This window comes from Falco rusticolus, chromosome 2 (assembly GCF_015220075.1).
Source record: "Falco rusticolus isolate bFalRus1 chromosome 2, bFalRus1.pri, whole genome shotgun sequence".
NCBI classification, from domain to species: Eukaryota; Metazoa; Chordata; class Aves; order Falconiformes; family Falconidae; genus Falco; species Falco rusticolus.
In genome coordinates this window covers 32730613-32747005 of record NC_051188.1, presented here as the reverse complement: position 1 = coordinate 32747005, position 16393 = coordinate 32730613, and the positions used below count along the sequence as shown (strand labels likewise).

At 41.3% G+C, this 16393-nt stretch overlaps 1 protein-coding gene across 1 annotated transcript in view; it reads right to left on the bottom strand.

Moving 5' to 3' along the window:
* ENOX1 (ecto-NOX disulfide-thiol exchanger 1) overlaps window positions 1–16393 on the bottom strand; it is a 369827-nt gene that overhangs the window by 243669 nt on the left and 109765 nt on the right. The window contains exon 3 of the mRNA XM_037378075.1: window positions 12162–12239. The gene's annotated coding sequence lies outside the window, so the exon portion shown is untranslated. The remainder of the gene's footprint in view (window positions 1–12161; window positions 12240–16393) is intronic.

Below are 16393 nucleotides of genomic sequence, written 5' to 3'. Positions count from 1 at the left end.
CCTGATAAATTCCAGGAGGGAGATAACAGGTCCATTATTGGAAAAGAGTGTTGTTGTCTTTCTTCTAGAGGACAAGGTGACAGATTCTCTTAAAGCAGTAACTGCTCTTTGCTTCTTCACAAAATCATGCTTTAAAAACAAGAGTCATTTCAAACTTCGTCCAATCTATAACCTTTCTCAGTTGGAGTGGGGAGTAGGGAAGAGTTGGAGCGTGGCAATGCAGCCAAAGTATTCAGACTTCCTTGATTAAGAAGCTAGTAATAATCCCAGGTACAAAATGCTCTAGTTACATGGGTCAACTCTTTCCACCAAGGAAAATAAAACAAACATGAAGGCAATGGGACTTCTGTTCCTCATTATATTAGTCATTTCCTACAGCCAAACTCAAATGACCTGGGATACTTTCTTGTACTATTGATACCCAAAATAATTGTCTCAGCTACAGACCATAGCACAGTGAAATCTTACTGAGATCAAACTGTTTTGTTCTTTACCTCACCTCTTGAAAGCCCTAAAGGGCAAATTTTTTGGCCACCTCCCATAATGCCCAAGGAATATGAACACCAAAGTGCTGAGGAGATCATGCAACCCTGAAAACTGCTGCCACAAATTCCGAATGACATCAAGAACATGCAAAAATCCTGATGTTTTAGTAACCATGTTTCCAATAGTTGACCCATCCACTTCTTTTATTGTTCAATTTCATGTTAATAGGGCAGTTTCTCTCCTGGGATAGGGTCCTATAAGCTACCAAACTGTGGAGAGGATAAGGGGACTAGGGAGCAGGGATTTGCCTCTGTAGTAACTGCACCGCAGTGAGTGATATAAAGCCTAGATGCTGGTGAGTAGACCAGGGCTTTGATCCTGACCCATTCTCCCTTCCACCAGATCCTTTCAGCTGCCTCAGTTCAAGCATTTGCCTGGCCATGCCCAAACCCACACTAGGGTCATTAAAAAAAAAAAAAAAATTAAATTTGGCTCTTTTAACATCAATTATTTCTCAGACCCAAATTTAGAAAGAATCTGCTGAGCCACTAAGCTCAGCTGAAGGGACGGTAACATCTGGTGCTGAGTGTGGAAATGAGAGCTTGAAGGCAGAATGCTCTGAGATCAGATCTGTATAATATAGTATCAAAAAAATATAAAAATGCAGCTAAAAGCAAAGAGCAGGTATGACTTTCATTCTCTCTGGTCATTTTTAACTGAACTTCTGCCTGTCCATCTATTACACCCTTACTGGCAGAGCTGGGGCAGTAACAAATTTGAACCCACTTTCAAGTCAGCATAAAAGCTGGAGAGAAGTCACAAGAGGTAATTTCATTACCAGAAGTTTAATGAAAAACAGCAGCCGGACAGCAAAGCAGCACACCAGTTGCTTCCTATGCAGAAGGCGGCTGACAAAGCAGCCAGCATAAACTCTGCCTGGGAAAAGCAGACGGGCTGGTGTGGGCAAACACAAATCCGGATGGCAGGGATGTGCCTCCACAGCCCAGGCTGCCCCTTGTCTGCAAGGACATGAGGGGAAGCCAGGAAACTGAGGTGGGAGTTTTAGGGGACAAGGGGACATTAATCTGTTAAAAGAGACCTCTCCACTCAATTTGTTTCCAGGGATCTGTTGTGCTATAAGTGCTGGGCAAAATCTACCACAGCACGCTCCTGCACAGTCCGGGTGTTTACACGAGCCTGCTGGGCTCAGGCTAAGCAAGTTCAGGATTGTTCTGCTCAGGGTCAGAGGCAACTGGAAGCAACGTAAACTTACTAGGAGTGCTGAGGCCCAGTTAACTGCACTGAGTCATGGCAATTTATTAGTTTGTACTCAATATCATGCTGACTGTGCTACACAGCTTTGGCTGGCTTGGAAAACGGACAAAGGGAACTCCCATCTACCAGTAGAGAGATGTGTAAACCCTTATCTGTAGGTCTGGGGACTCTCACTGAGCACCTGAATCCTGGTGAACTGAAGTATAAACCAAGCATTTCAAACTTTCGGGGAAATTTCACAGAAAGGAGTACAGAAGGAGAATTAGGGGAGTGAGGAATGGACTCTGGAGCAAGGCCATAAGCTGCTGAGTTACAGCTTTCTACTGGAAGTGCCAGGCAAAAGATCCATACCTTGAGCATATGGCTGGGGCTGCAGGGCTGTGATTACAGAGCAGAATCCAAGTTTGATTTAGGCTTCATAGTTGTAAGCACATCATGCATTCAGTGGTGAGACTGCCAGCAGTCCAGTGAATGCTCAGCACGTGCAGTGAAATGTCTTCGAAGAAGGAAGCAAAAGGCTGTCGTAAAGGACACCCACGCAGACTTGTGTTTTTTTATTACAACTTAAAGACCTTAAAATAGCATGTTGCATTTGGCTATCAAACACTGACTTTTTTTCTGAAAGCCTGTCCTATGGCACTGCAAGCTGCCTGCTGGGTGTATGGCTCTTGACAAACTTTCCAACAGAAATCTCAACTCACTTGAACCTAAAGACGGAGCTACAGAGGTGGAAAAATCAAAGATGCATTAATGGATGAAGGATTGTGGTACTGACCATTATGAAATCTGGAGGCAAAGGTCTCTAGCATTAAAGAGGACTGCTCCTGGAAGGACTATAGAAAGATCAGAGACTCAAAATGCCCCACATCCAAGAACAAGAGGACAACCAGCTCTCTCTGTATGTCTGCACTTCTCTGGGACCAGATAGTACATTTGATCAATCTCATTCATTTGTTACTGACGGGAGAACCTGACAGTAACTGGTCTGCAGAACTTTGCCCAGGGTTTCGGAGACATTGCTGAAGAGGTCACACACCCAAAAAAAACCCGAACAAACAAAACACCAAACCAAACAAGGATAAACCAAACAGCAAAAAAGAAGGCATTTTCAACAATGGTATTAGAGCTCATTGCAGAAGATGCTATGCCTTTAACCTGTTACTCTGTAATCATCTCATTTCCCTTCTCCCCTTGTTTCTTTGCCACTTCAAAACAGTAAAAAGGCTATGTGAAGAGAGAAGAATAAAACATGAGAACACTCGGGATGTTTTCATGGAGTGAAAGAACCACAGAAGATTGTGATTAGATACATAAATGAATTGGTGGCCTTCAAACATTAAAAGAACAGCATTATGAAGAAATTAAATCTCTAAGCGAAACACATGATGTCACTCAATTTTATGAACAAGGTGCCAGTTTTCAGATTCAGCCCTCTCCTGGATTTAACACATGACCTTTGCTTTCAAGATCCTTGGTCCCTCTGAAACATTTTTCTTTATTCTCTTTGGTGCTGGTACCTTGTTATTAATTGGATCAAGTCAGGTTTCCACAGAGACTATAAGAATAGGGACATCTGCGTGTTACCTGTCAAGTACTGCCTTAACTGTCTTCAATTGCTCTTGTAAATCTAGTCCCTCTGTGGAGTCCCATATTATAAAAATTGTACACCGACTTTCAAAGCCCTTCCTCTAGTCTGTGTAACGCTGCAACGTACTTTTGGTAGGGGGATGTTAAAGTGGAAAACCTTCCTAAGAAAACCACTAAGTGCAATAGTAATAATACCACTATCAGCAATAGTGAAAAGAAAGAGTTGGGTTGCTGCTCAATCGGAAGAAAAGCTGTTTGAAGGATCAGCTGTGATCAGAAAGCCACAACAGCTAACACTTAAGACAAAGGACTAGAAACTCTGGTCATAATAGGAAAAACTTGAGAGAACTGAGATATGTTAAAATTTTTCACATTGGCTGGGCCCTTTGAATTTCACCCTAGAATATGCAGAAAAATGACTGAGGGAATCTCGTTGCTGCTAGCAATTACCTTTGAAAGGTGAGGTCAGAAACAGTCAATTCAGCAAACACTCAGTAGGAAATAACCAAATAGGTTTAGTCTTGCTAAGAAGGACCTGAGGTTATCCACTGGATAACAAGCTTCATCCGAGTCACTGTCACATATGTACAAATGTCAGACTGAAAATGTAAAGGACAATGTTATCTACAAGACACATGAGGGAATTCTCCTTTGTTACTTCACTTTGGAAAGACCTCAACCATAACCTTAAGTGCAGTGTTTGATGCCACATTTTAAGGAGGATATGACTGATCGGCAGTGAGTACTCTACAAAATATAACAAAAAACTGGAGGAATAAGTTGTTGTTTAATGTGAAGAAGACAAGAGTTAGGGAGAAAATGAAAAAGACCCTAAAAATGTTAAAGATGGTTGCAACAAAAAAGGCAATAACTCATTCATGTTCATTGCAGGTAGGACAGAAGTAACTTGCAGGTTAAGAAAAGAAAAAAAAAAAAAAGCAATTTTCTAATGGTAAGGAAAATCAGGCTTTGGAATTAATTGCCCAGAGAATCTCCATCAGTAGAGGCCCTAAGAAACTGGTCATCCATAGCTCTGATGGGAAGAGTTTCAATAGATCTGATACAGCTGCAGGGCCCTCAAGCTACTTGCTAATTTTCAATGCCTCTAGGAAAAAAACCACCTGTGTCTAGTTAGCTGGAGAATAGTATTTTGAGTTCTAGGATATTTTGGGCAATAGTATGTATTACCTTTTCTTTGGTTAATTTTTAATAGTGTTCTGAAAGCTCAAAATTAAAGAGTGGCTTTACCCAAGATATTCTTTCATCTTTCTACTTTCACTTTTGCTGTTTGAGCAAACTGCCTGGTCAAACTTTCCTCTAATACTTCACAGAAAACTCTTGAACACAATATTTAGCAGGCTCCCTCCCCGCTTCCGCCCCCCTCCCCCCTGCAAATACGGGATCGATGACATTAAGAAGGAACACATTATTTCCTGAATGCTTGCCTAGTCATTATTGAATCATTTCTTCTACAGAGTCAAAGAAATCATAGAATTGTAAAATCATTTAAATTGGAAAAGACCATTAAGATCATCAAGCCCAACTGTTAACCTAACACTGCGAAGTCCACACAATAAACCATGTCTCTGAGCACCACGTCTAATACCTCCAGGGATGGTGACTCCTGATCAGCTTGTTCCAACGCTTGACAACCCTTTCGGGGAAAATTTTTTTCCTAATACCCAATCTAAACCTCCCCTGGCACAACTTGGGGTCGTTTCCTCTTGACCTATCACTTGTTACTTGGGAAAAGAGTCCGACATAGTTTCCTTTAAGTTGTGCTTTTTGTTTTTTCACTTGTGACACGTCATAATAACTTTCTATTTTCCCTTTTGTGAAACAATAATTGACCCTAGAAATCTGTCATTCTGCAGCAGTATATTTTAGGACTCTCAATCCCAAAGTGTTATGTGTGCTACACTTCAGCCTAGAAAGAAGGCTGAAAGTTTATTAAAATCATGGCTTTGCCTTACTATTATTTATGACATTGATTGAAATTTGCTTGGGTTTGGGTTCTGAAGATGAACAAAGGTAGTTTCTGACATAAACTTGTGTCAGAGAGTTTTTAAAGGCAGGCAACAAGAAGCTGCGTAATCATCACATGCAGCTTCCAATGGTGATTGCATTGCAAATACATTCACTGCAGGATCAAACTCACTATCATTCAGAAATAGTGTGGCCAGCAGATGTAAGGAAGTGACTGTCCCCCAGTACTTACCACTGGTGAGGCTGCACCTCTACAGAGGGATCTGGACAGGCTGGACCAATGGGCCATGGCCAGTTGTGTGAGGTTCAAACAGGAAAAGTGCTGGGTCCTGCACTTGGGTCACAGCAACCCCAGGCAGTGCTACAGGCCTGGGGAAGAGCCACTGGGAGGCTGCCTGGTGGGAAAGGACCTGGGGTGCTGGTTGATGGGCAGCTGAACATGAGCCAGCAGTGTGCCCAGGTGGCCAGGAGGGCCAGTAGCATCCTGGCTTGTATCAGAAACAGTGTGGCCAGCAGGTGGGGGTCAGTCTCTTCTCCCAGATAACAAGTGACAGGACAAGAGGAAACAGCCTCAAGTTGTGCCAGAGGAGGTTTAGATTGGAGATTAGGAAAAAATTTCTTCACTGAAATGATTGTCAAGCATTGGAACAGGCTGCCCAGGGAAGTGGTGGAGTCACCATCCCTGGACGTATTTAAAAGACGTGTAGACGTGGTGCTTAAGACATGGTATAGTGGTGGACATGGTAGTGTTAGGTTAACGGTTGGGCTTGATGATCTCAATAGTCTTTTCTAACCTAAATGATTCTATGGTTCTTTCACATGTACAAAATAAAATTAAAAAGAAATCCTTTAATATTTACTATTTGAACTGGTAGCCTTTCTGCAGCCTTTAGCTAAAAAGCAGGAATGAAAGAACATAAACCTGACAACATTGTGCTGGGCTGTGGTGACGAAAATAATTTTTTGGTAACTGTTCATTTTGCTTGGCGCTTGGCCATCTGAACACTCCTTGCTTTTTTAAGTAACAAGCTCTGCAAGTTTCACTGCAGTTTCTGGATACGTGGACAGTAGCGGGTGACAGTAGATTTCTCCTCTCAACTGGAGAAGATGTTTTAAGTGCCTTTCAGAAGTGAAATCAATTCATATCTTTCTGTCTATGGCAACAGACTCTCACTGGAGCTGTAGCTCATGACTTTTATCTTGTTGTGACACCTGCTTTGGTCAAGAGGATTACTGATTACTCCTCCTGGAAGGTGCCAATACTGATGATGTTCAGTTGAGCAGCTGTCCCCATTCTTGTATTATTATTATTCATTATGTAAGATTGATTCTTCTGAGGGTCTTAGTGATAGAAAACTTAGCAGTTCTTTGCTGCCTTCCTTTTAAAGGGACCTGAATGGACAATTATTGTTTCTGAAATGTGCTACAACCACCATTGTCACCTCATCTGTTGTTCAGATATCTCTGTGCAGCCAGAATGTGTGCAATGAAAAGGTGCAAGATGTGTCATTATCCATATGCTGACAGCTATCAGTTGCATACTTATTGTCTCTCCAACAACGCCATTCATTACCTAGTATCATACTGACAACAGTTTAAAGGCTAGAAGAGAGAAGACACTATCAGTGATTCCACCCAGACAAAACTGAGATACGATATGGATTGCAGTCATTTTAATTGAGGTATATCTCCATAATTAATTATTGAGCTTCTAAATTCTGGGCTTATTTTACATAATTTTTATCCATCTGAAAGTCATATTGACTATATTCAGCTTCTTAATGCTCGCACTTAAGTCAAACAGTCAACAGTACATGGAGGGATGCAGGTACAAGGGAAGAAGATGCAAAAAAAGTTATTGGAATGCGACCTATAGGATCTGCAAATGCTTATTCTGAAAAATGGGTAAATGAATGAAATCGACTACAATGTAAAGTCATTTTTGCTTCTAATATTTGGCAGATTACCATAATGAAAGTTATGTCAAACTGTCCTCTATCTTCACTGTAAGACACCAAATGACTTTCTGTGGAGCAAATAAAGCATAACTTGGATTTTAGAAATAACCTGGTGAAGGGTCTGGAGCACAAGTCTTACGAGGAATGGCGGAGGGGATGGAGGTTGTTTAGTCTGGAGAAAAGGAGGCTCAGGGTGGGTCTTATTGCTCTCGACAGCCACCTGAAAGGAGGCTGTAGACAGGTGGGGGTCCATCTCTTCCCCCAGATAACAAACAATAGGAAACAGCCTCAAGTTGGGCCAGGGGAGGTTTAAATTGGATATCAGGAAAAACTTCTTAACTGAAAGGGTGGTCAAACATTGGAACAGGCTGCCCAGGGAGGTGGCAGAATTACCATCCCTGGAGGTGTTTAAAAAATGTATAGATGCAGTGCTTAGCGACATGGTTTAGTGATGGACTTGGCAGTCCTGGGTGAACAGTTGGATTTGATGATCTTAAAGGTTCTTTCCAACCTAAATGATTCTATAATTCTATAATCCCTAAGTGTTGTGTACCTCTGGAAAAGACTCCACCAGGCAGCACTGAAATCTTCCTCACTGGAAGATTAGATAAACATCTCTCACAGATTTTCTAAACATCTTTGCTCTTGTTGGTAATGCAGGAAAATAAGCCAAATTATCTTTGGCGTTCCTAAGGTGTTCCTGACTGCTGACACTAAAGATCTCACATTTCTGTTTATGTAGTGCCCCAGAAGTGAAGATCAGGAAAGATCATTATCTAACTGTCACTTTGAAACAGAAGATGATGGGCACAAGAGTGAGGCTAGTAAAGAGCCTTAGTCCTGATCTGAGTCTATGGACACCTTGCATAGCTTGCAGGAGTCTCTCAGCCATTTTCCCATTCTTCTGGGGAGCAGCTATGATTAAACCACGGGGAAGTATTTAAGAATGTTTCTGGGCTGTTCCTCCAGCAGAGGAAGCACTTGCCACCATTCCTAAAAGTTTCTTGGAAAGAACTCACAACATAAAAGCCAATGGAAGGCAAATCTGCTGTCTGGGTTGGTTGGTTTGTTTTCCCTGCATCCATATTTATTTCAGTCTCTTGCAGAACACCTGCTCTGGCTGCAGCTCTTACTCAAGTGAGCAAACTGTAATTTTATTTTTTCTAATAATCACTTGCTTCTTGCCTTGCTGTGTGCAATAAAAAAAAAAACAAAGCCAGATAGTCACAGACCCTCTGAACCATCATTCAAAAATAAAAAATAGATACATGTGTTTATACTAGCTGCCACATACAACCCCCAATTTTGACACAATAGTCTTTACAAACTCACAGTCTTCTTTTAATTTCTGTTCTACTGAAATGCAACTGACCCTCCATGGCAGCTTTGTGAGATTTACTTCCCTCACCCTCCCATTTTATTCTGCCATATTTACTTTGAGCATCTAGTTTACAGATTTTTTCCAGCTACCAGGCTATTTGGTTTCCATCTGTTCAATAACTCAAGTATATGCATCAAATGCACACATGGCACATTCCCAGCTAGTAACATCCCCTTTCCTTTCTGCCTTTTTGTTGGCAGGTAGTTTGCATATAAGCTGCAGAAAGAGAACATGCTCCTCCACCGTTCTGGTTTGTACATCAGCTCCCCTCGCCTCCTCTTTTCAAACCTCCACACATGGTGTGAGGGCAGCCACTTCATCACCCTCGCAGCCTCTGGCAGGACAGCTGAGCTGTGAGCAAAGCCTGGTGACATGGAGGCTTTGGCTGCCGGCAGCATGGCTTTAAGGCAGGTATATGTATCTAATACAGTGGCTTCAAGGCTCTCCAAGTCCACGTGCAGCACCGGTATGGAGATCAAAGGTATGGTTTCCATGTTTACATGCTTGCATGGAAAAGTGCCCTCCTTAGGCTCTACCCTTCCTTTCTCACTCTCCCCCTCCATGACTTTTGACAGATCAGTATTTTGCCAGTTGTGTTTTCATTACTGAAGAAGCAGCAAGACAATGGAGTAGCACTCCTTCCACCAACCCACCGCCCCCCCCCCAGCAGAAGCCAACCCCAGCTGACCTGTGCCCAGAAGGCTGTAACAGGACAGAGCAGGGGAGCCCAGCCCCAGGAGATAGGAAGGGAGCTTCCCATCCCATGCAGCAGCCATGAACTATTTTCATTGGTTTTCGTTCTCTCGCTTCCCCCTAAAACAAAGATACTTGTTTCACTGTAGGGGTGCCAAGGGTAAAGGTTTGAGGACACCCCAAAAGGTGTTTGGAGAGATACAGCCTTTAATGACCCAAATAGAAAAAAAATAAGAAACTCTAGTAATAAATGAATAAAACTCAAAAAAAAAGCAAGAGCAAGCAACAAGCATGTCAGGGAAAAGGAAGCTTCTCTGGAGAATGGGCAAGAGATTGTAGGCAGGAAATAAAGGAGAGATTAAGAAAACAGGAACTGTGCAAGAGAAGGAGATACTATGAGGAGAAAAAAATACATGAAATTTGCAGTGAAAGACATGGGATAAATGGAAAAAGCTGACCTGGATTAAACTAATTATGTGGCTAGATCAGTATCCTGTTTTCCTCCAATGTCAATACCAGTTGCTACAGAGAAGTGGTATAAGAGATACCTACACAGCTGCAGAAGAAGCTTCACCCAAACCCCAAGCTGAGGATTGGTGAGTTCAGCCTTCAGTCAGGCAACGCTGTGTAATTGCTTTATTACTGTGTAATATAAAAAATATATCTGTGATGGCATCCTTATTGATGTAAATATCTATTTCTTGCAAAGGTTCAATGCAATACCTTTTGATAATACCTCGGGGCAATACTTTCCAAGGTGAAATTACATCTTCTATTTCCTTTTCAGTAGAAATGTCTTGGCTTTTAATTTAATTGGTTTTCCCTTGCTTCTGCATTATAATGAAGGTGCAGCACAGCCATACCCAAACTACTTTATGCCGCTTGGTATACATCTATCTAATATGTACATATAAAAATTAATATTATATTTATCCTCATTTTAAATGGCACAATACTAATTTTTATGAATATCACAAAGCCATTATTCTTCAGGAATCAGACTTGTAAACAAGGAAACTTTTAAAATGTTATAGGCAAATGACTTGCCTAAGCCTTCTTTGTATAGCAGCTGTTGACTGCAGTTGTATCAAATTCATTAGAACACCAGCTCAACCACACTTTGCTTCAGCAAATTTAGCAGTAGCTCTTGGAAGTCTTTGGTGAGCCATGATTCAAACGCTTACAGGCAGGTCTGGAATGAAAGATTTTATAAAGCTTCTGCTGCTAGTAAAGGATTTACAACCCAAACGTTGCAACATGTGCAACAAGTTTTCCGGGTTTTCCCATTATCCTAAATGTCTTTCACAGTTTGCACTTCTTTCTCCCCCTCCCCACCCCCCAAGAAAACCCACAAATTTTACCCTAAGGGATATCATCATTAAAGAAAGAAACAGTGCAGTCAAAGCTTTAGCATGACACAGATCATTCAACAGTTGTGCAATTATTCTGAAAAGCTACTTATTATTGAACACAGAGCTTTCACTGAACATAGGCCCGAGGCATCAAGATCAGATCTGTATCTGCAGTATCTCAACCAGTCTGATCTAGGGCTTTTGCTCATTACAGAAGCTGTAGCCTTGTGTGAGGTTTACATCTAGTTTCAAAGAGCTCCTAAAGCATTTTGGAGCTGGGTTGGCTTTAAAAGGCATTACCAAACCATAATAATTTCCAAGAACAAATTAGAAGTTGTATCAGATACCTCTCATCCCCTAAATCCACCTGGTTTTGTTTTTGTTTAAGGTTTACAAACCACTTTCCCTGCAGAATTCCTATAGACTAATGGAATAGTAAGTGACTACAGAAATAACAAGAAAAGCAGTAATACCCAAAGTGCTTTCAGGTAAACCAAGCAAATGAAAGAACATATTCCAAACATGAACATTTTTGACAATTGTTATTCAGGGCTTGATACAACTCCCACAGACCCTAAGTGTGATCCAGTAGCAAGATATGATGACCTAGATGGAAAAGTTGATTCCCACTGGTTTTTCTGAGCAGATTTCTATAAAAATGCTGTTCAGTACTACTTTTGAAAGCAGTAAGAAATCAAATTTTTCTCTGTTATATAGCTGCATAGAAAAACATATTGAAATGCAGGGGAGTGTTTTCTACTCTCTAAATCATTGTGATCATAGGCCACAGTGCTTATAACACTATCGTTCTAGCTGACAAGGACAAAACATTAGCTACAGGTTCCTCACTGCTCCTGGCCATGCTGACACTACAGGAGTCAAGCCATTATTATTCTGCTCTTTATAGTCTCTTAAATATCAACTTTTTTTTTTTTTTAATTTTCTTAAACTTTCCATGAACCTGAGCTCCTCCTGACCTGAAAGCCCCAGTAATTCTGCTGACCCTTTGCTAAGTGTGCTTCTCGAAACATCCACAGTTACAGCTGTGGGACAGCCACTCACATATTAGCAACCTGGGTGGAAGCAATCGATTGCAGGGCCTTTTAGGAAAATACAGTTTCAACACATACTGAAAGACATAGTGGTGAGGTGAAAATGACTTACAGGCCCAATTTCTTTCTGCAGTTCAACTGTATAAACTGCAATAACTCACTTCAAAGGAAAGATGAATGGGTTACTCTGCATTTTTACAACAGTAACAGAATACAGTTATGTCCTAAACACTTTGCAAGAAACAAAAATAATTTTCCACAACACTTGCTGTAAAATAAAATTATATTTTAATTTGGTTTGCATGTGTTCAAGACAAAAAAAAAAACCAAACCCAACTCAGCACAGAAGTCTACATGCTGAAATAATCAGAATGCAGAAGAGTTTACAGACCTGTACGAAGGTAGGTAACTTCTCAGCAGCCCCATCATGGGATTTCCAAAGGAACGTTACAAATTCTCATGGCCAATCCTGCAAGAAGTGGAAAGAATAGTTAAAACTAGAGAGTTTCTAAAGGAAAAGCAAATAAGATCAGTTGTCTCCTTGGATACACAATGCAGAAAGTCAGTGTAGAATTGGTTCAGAGGATGTTAAACATTTTAACTATGGAAGCAGGAAGATCATAACAATTATTTCAATATAACAAAGTCCAAGTTACATAAAATACAAAATGGTAATCTGTTTTTAAAGACATGTTATTGAAAACAGCCCTGATAAAAATGCAATGAATATGTGGGACTGAAATGGCAAAAAAAGAAAAAAGAGAGAAAATACTGCACCGATTTATATTCCCTTTGAACTGTCTGTAATACAGACCTTAAAGTGCATTTTCAAACATACAGCCTATCAAAGAAAGAGGCATTTATTTCTAGCCATGGCACTTCTAGACTTTTGGTAAATGAAACCAGAAGTAGTCTAGTGAAAATGTGCTGTGTGACAAAGCATGTACTGATGGGTTCTGCCCCACATCAGTAAACAATTGTTTTTTCCTTAACCGAAGGAAAGAATTTCAGCAGTAAACAAATGTATCATGTCTTGCATGAATTCTTCAACAGAGTCAAAGCAAACCTGTCTTCTCACGCCTCCTGCATGTGCTATTCCAAGTCAAAATACAAGTTATATTCCCCGAGATCTCTTAGTTGCTATGTTTTTGATTATGACAACCATGATACACAAGGGATGATGATACACAAGACACTAAAGCTTTCTGCTCTAATCCCCCTGGAATCTACACCCGTTGTTGTAAGGATAATTATCTGGGTATCCCCGAGGCCAATTTTTGCAGTTTTCATACAAAAATCACCTCTTGCATAAGACATGAAATTTAAAATCATCCCCTTCACAGATATCATTGAGTCACTCCATTACCTCTGGGACAGATATAAATTATGCATTCTTTGATTCTCTTTAAAATTTTAGATGCACGAAGGGACAGAGAAGCATCTAAATGGTACTAAAAATATAAGGCGTTCAAGAAAGAAACAATAACTTGCACGGTATTAACTGCTACAGTGCTCCGAAGGCTCCCTGCCTGGTCAAGAAAAGCACATAAAGCACTGAAACATAACAGCAGGCTTGCATGCTAATGGCTGCTAGTGACAAGGACTCATTGAATGTCACTGCTTCACATACTGCGTACTGTTCATTTTTCTTATCTATGTGACCTCTCCTTTGAAATGACTGATGAAACTCCCATGAATTAGCATCTCCACTTCTGGGTATTTGCCACCAAGAAGGCATTCAGTAACAGCTCTATTAAAATACAAAAATAAAGGGGAGAAAAGTCATAATTTTAACAAAAAATAGTCACTACATCTGTTAAAGGATACTCGGCGTGTACTGCAAAAGGACTGCTTCTCTGATGCCTCCTCATTAGGTTAGTTTTTACCTTGATGCCCTTTAAGAGTACTGGCTTGTCACAATACATGCATTCACATTTCAGACTTGGTTAACATTTTCATAATTGGTGTGAATAAAAAGAAATAGCTGTTACTGCAAGAAAAAAAGAAATGTCTCTGTTCTGATGCCCTGCTGCTATGATGACCTATTTCACACTAGCATCTGTTCTCTTCTGATGAACCACTCCAGATGTAAGCTGGCAAAACAGCACTGCAAGTATGTTACCCAGACGTCCACTGAGTGCTGCAGATGTTTTCTTCCATGCTTCACATTTAATGTGTGTCTGATTAATTTTTTCTTTATTATTTCAACTACTTGGCCTGCAGAATTTCCTATGAAGTTTATAGAATCTGGGATCCAATCTGCAACCATAAAGAGCACCTCCCTTTGTGTGAGTGGGTTTATTAGTCTGGAATAACAAGCCAAAAGAGCCTTGGTTGGAATTGCCAAAAGAAATGCAAACTTCAGTAATCTATTATGCCTTAATATTATTTGCCTGAGGATTTAACACTATGCTCATTCCAATTTCAAATTTACAGATGATGTTTGTAATATTCAGATGCATCAGTCTGACCAAAAATACTATGCCCATTCTCTGCCTCAAGCCCTTGACCTGAATGAGGTTATTGACAGGGATATGAATGACTTGAGAAGAAAACGAAACACAAAAGTAGTTTTATCGTGAAGTACAATATTTCTTCTGTCACTTAACCATATTTTTTTCCCCTCTCAAAATTACAGGGTAGACTGCAAATCTTCAAGGCTAGCAGCCACCACGACAGCCTAAGTGCCATTTAAAAGAATAATAATTTATTAGATGCCTTGGTAGAATAGCAAAGGTCACAGAGAAGACTCCCCAGGGAGGAGAGGATGACAAAGGTTACAAAGATGACTAAAGACCCGCCTACAGGAAGGGATTTTCATGGAAGGAAGATGTTTTGTTGTAACAGCTTCATCCTACCTAAAACATAGTCACCTCCTCCAAATGAACAGTTCAACTTTAAGTTAGCTATAAGGCATTGCTAACAAAATACACTTCTGAAATTTGTGGCTTAGTGGCTTGGCCACACACCTAGGGCCCACTGAGGTGGAAGACGGAAGACGCTGTGGGTCTGTCCCACAGGGCACAAGGGGATGGATGCCTAGCAACTGATTTGATCCCACCTGGAGGATCAAACTTGAAAACCTCCAGATCCAGAGTCTTTGCAAACCAGTCCCCAAATAGATGCCACTTTAGGGGCAGCCAGTACCATTTGAAGACCTGTGACAGACCGCCACAGACTGGTTAGGATCTCTTAGAAGCAATGTGAAGAGTTGTTATATGAGGAGCCTAAGACACACGGTTGACACATTGCTCCCAGGCAGTTATACATTTGCACACAAGCCACCACGCTACACAGCAGGTTGGGCTGCTTTTTCTTGCCACAGGTACAGTATTCCCCTCCTTCAGCTGCTGCAAGTATAGGGAAAAAACAAACAAACAAAAAAAAACCCCAAGGATGAAGACAAGCAGGAACAACTCTTCTTGGCACAGCTCCACTCTCCGCAGCAGCATCTCTAGGCTCATAAAATACGCATTAACTGGTGGGAGAAGCTAGCGCTGCAAACCTGGGGGTAACCGGCGGTGTCTGCAGAACATCAGAGTGATAAAGGAAACCTTAACCTCAAGCCGGCAATGCAATACAAGACAACTCTTATCTCTTCAGAAACGTGTGGTCATAACCATTTTGAAAACTGACCGTTTCCAACTGCTCCTGATTGCTTGTAGGAAGTTTCTGCAGCCAGATCGATGCCTGACACTTGTGGAGGAGGTCTGCATGGCCCTGAAGGGTACAGATGTAGTATGTGCCAGTCAAGAGGAGGTTATTGATACTATGAGTATAAAGGATTATTCTTAATTGCTATAGGACAACTGCTAGAGCCCATCTTCCCAGTAACTGATATTTGTGCCAGGTCTCCCAGTTCATAAAGAGGTACCTGAGGGCTGGGTAACCGTTCAGGTAGATTTATCCCAGGTGGTATTTGGGGACTCTCGTCTATTTTCTATACTAAAACAGGGGAATTTGTTGAAGGGGACTAATGCCACGGACATTCATAGTATCTGTGTTCCCTTGCTCTGGCAGTCCCTGGACTCTCACCATAGCTGACAAAGCCTTTAGCTGGCTATTCAGCTCACAGAGCATTTTTACAGTCCCATCACTGCACGCTGATGACAGTGGAGTGTTGCCTTCAGGAGAGCAAAGGGCAGAAGGCAAGCGGAAGGCAGAGTGCCGCCAAGCAAGCCTCCCATTGTAACAGTATCTTTTATCTTACACATCACCTGTAGGAGGAAGAGGATGGCACAGTAACATTGCAAACACAACAAATAATCCAGGTGATGCCCACTCTCGAGTGACAAAACCACCAGGCACGCTGCCAGGGAGCCCTCCTGAACCTGGCCAAGAAAGGGAACCGGCATTTCCGATGTGCGCTTTGCCTAATGCTTAGAGCTGCTTACTCCAGCGTGGCAGCTCCCTTTCAGTGCCAAGCCTTGGCGAGCTGTATATGTGGGCCTTTACACTCTCCCACATCGGTTTTGTGTGCTCTGTTTTCCTTTATTAATTTTAAACAGAATGGGAGGGAAGTAAATTCACCGTTGGGGATATGTCAGTGTTTGCTCAACATGCTCTATATACCTTTATTAATTTTGTATTGAATGGTGGATGAGATTTCACTCTGGGGGGAAA